We start from the raw sequence: 3,323 nt of genomic DNA, 5'->3' as shown, positions 1-3,323 counted from the left end.
ATTGTTAGTAGTTATTGTATAGAGATAAATATATGAAATAAGATAATAAATAATTAAGGACATTATAGATAAAAGATAAATATATTCGAATTAAATACATCTATTTTCTTTAACCCTGTTTTCTCTTACATTTGGGATCAGAGAGAGTAGATAATAACATAAAAAATAAAAAAACTTTATTGATTGTTTCTCTACATGTAAAATGTCAAAAAATGACAATTAAAAATGAATTGAGAAAGTATTGTTTAATAATAATGCTAGTTGTTCATTATTCAACTCATATTCGCATCTATGGGACAAAATGTGGAATTTGTTGGTGAAGAGAACATCGACGATAGTTTAGAGCTCCTCGTTAGAGTGATATGTACCTGCACACACTCCGCAATCAAATTAAGTATAGATTTATAATATTTATAAATCTCATATTATTTATTTATTTATTTTAATGCACTAATAACTTTTTTCATTAGTATAATCTTATTATAAGTACAGTAACTATTACTAGCAAAAGTATTTTAATAAATGAAATTAATTTTATCATTAAAATTAATATAAATAATATTTTTTTTAAATGTATACAACTCAAATAAATCTTATAATGAGATGAATACACTATCAAACAATCGGCATTTAGCTATGATCATTTTAATACAATTATTTTTATTGACTAAACTAAGCATAAGATCTCATTTACACACATTACCACTGTGGCAAAACTACCAGCTAAAAGTTCCACATTTTTTTTTCTCTCCTTTCACACGCTTCATTGCCCTTTTTTTTTTCTCTCGTAACCAAATACAAAAAAGACTTGTGCATACATTAGCAACATTTGGCTAGTGCTCTCCCTCAGTGTTCTCTTCATGTATGAATTTGCCTTCACCTCAACTTCATTGAATCGTTTGTCAGCTAGCATGACTCGAGGTACTCCAATCGAAAACAAATCAAATTCTAAAATAAATTCCTCTAATACATTGAAATAATCTATATAATGAGATGATAAAAAAAATGTTTAAAATATATCAAATTATTATTTTATTTTTAAAAAAATATTAAAAAAATATTAAATTTTAAAATAAAAATATCAATTTTACTAACAATAAGATTACAAAAAGTATAATTAAGTGACATTACTATTACAACAAAACATAAAAACATAGTGAAATAAAATTGATATGCGTGCAAGTGATAGTGACATACAACACGAAGAAGCTTGACCATGACTTTATCTCCTTCTCGGAAGGATGTCATAATAATTCTTTTTTTATATACTAATTATTTTAAAATATGAGTATCGTGCTGAGTATAAGAAGCCAGAATCATATTAATCATTAGCTTATGTAAATTTATATATACATCACTAAACACGTTTTGTTTGTGAACACATTTTATTTCAACTTTCAAGTCAGCTGGTCAAAGTTGAAAAAATAAGTACTCATCGGTCGATTTCATTTGTCTAGAACATGTCAATTTTGAATTTAAAATATCGTAGTTGAAATCCTTAAGAAAAATACTAGTGTCGCTTTCTATAGTATTTTGGCAGGAACTTGAACCAAAAGAACTAAGAACGTGTACATAGTTAAGTTAGGTACATGTGAAAATTGAGGTTTGATCCTCAACGGCAAAGTTCTCTACGGTTACTCTTGCTCCACAATTGGTTGATTAATTGAGCGGCTGAGATATAAGACAAAAGTTAACACAAAAACCTTTGAAAATAAATGTTATGACACTATTTTTTAAATACAGTTCAAATAATAAAAAAGTAAATAAGTTTTTTTAGATTTAACTTTGATTTTATTATTAGTAAAGAGTCGTTACGCAAATAATTTCAAAAAAAAAAAAAAGAATATGTAAGAGAAAACTCTTTTGTGTAATTTATGTTCAAAGCACTATATGATTTAATTTTGAACTTTTTATTGTATTTTATGGATTAGATTTATGTCTACAGTTTTTGTTTTCTTTTTCTTTTTTAATAAATTTTGAGCAGGAGAACGTTCTGGATGTGGAGAACGTTCTTTTGGTGGAGAGCAGGAAGAGGTACGAACTGGAGAACGTTCTGGATTTAGAGAACGTTTTGGAAGCGGAGAATGTTCTGTTTTTGAGATTGGGGAACGTTGTTGAGACGGAGAATGTTCAGGAGAAGCTGTTTCAGTGAGTTTTAGGTTTTGTTTGGGTGCAAGCATTTTCTTTCTTTGGGGATTCTTGAGTTTGTTTCTAGCTAGGAATTGGGCGATGGTTATTGTGGTTTTAGTTTTCATAGTCCTTTTGGATTGAGTTGAAGGTTGAGATGATTTTGGGAGAGAGGATAATATTTCTTCAATCAATCTCCGTTTTTGATTTGGAGGAGTTGATTGAGAAGGTTCAGAAGAGAATGAAGATTTTGAACGAGTGATGGGTTTGAGTTGTGTTTTTTCTTTAACAGTTGTGTGAGGAGGATCATCAGATGACTCATCAGTTTCAGAATTGGAAATGATGAAGTAAAATGCCTTCTTGGTTGAGGCCTTTGAAGTTCCAATTCCAGATTGAATTCTCATGGAGCGTCTTTTTGAGATTGTAGGTTTTCTCAGATGAGGGGGAACTTGAGCGATATTAAGAGGAGGACATGTGTAGAGTGGTGGAAGAACAATGGATAAAGGATTGGGATTGATAGGGAGATTATGGTTATTTTCAGGGGATGATGAGAGATAGTCAGAAAACGTGGTGTCAGAGGAGATGTGTGGTGGAGTTGGTCATGGTGGTGAAGAAGGTGAACGCTGAAATGATTCAGATGATGGGGATCATGATGATGGTGAGCAAGGATATGCATTCTTTCTTGCAGATTGTTTTGTGCGTGCGATGGCTTGGGAGTTGAGAAGTCTAAGTGAGAAAGATTGGAGGAAGAAGATGAGAAGTTTGAGGATTTTGTTTGTTGTTTATTAGGAAAAGAATATGGAGTGGTTGAAATTTTTGTCAGAAACATGAGAGAAAGATCAATGATTATTTTAAATCTTGGGAAGGAGGATAGATTTTTGGGGGCAGGAGTGCATTGTGTCAGTTCTCTTTTACAGGTAAAGAGACACATGCATTAAATGCCAAGATTTCCCTTTTTGGTTTGAGAGTGAAAATGATGACTCAGAGGAGAATGTTGGTTGACAAAACGGAGACTGATATCTGGAAAAACGGAGATTGATAAACGTTACCCGTTTTCTGTAGAAGCAGATTTTAACCAGAATTTTCTGAATTTTTCGTGATTTTCAGTTTCTCTTTGATCAAATTGAAACTATCCTTGACAAGAGGCTTTGTAAAGATGTCAGCAAGTTGATTTTGAGTATCAACAAAGATTAATT

The sequence above is a fragment of the Cicer arietinum genome, chromosome 6 (genome assembly GCF_000331145.2).
Source record: "Cicer arietinum cultivar CDC Frontier isolate Library 1 chromosome 6, Cicar.CDCFrontier_v2.0, whole genome shotgun sequence".
In the NCBI taxonomy this organism is placed as follows: Eukaryota; Viridiplantae; Streptophyta; class Magnoliopsida; order Fabales; family Fabaceae; genus Cicer; species Cicer arietinum.
The sequence above is the reverse complement of the archived record's forward strand: the minus strand, read 5'-3'. Positions refer to the sequence as shown.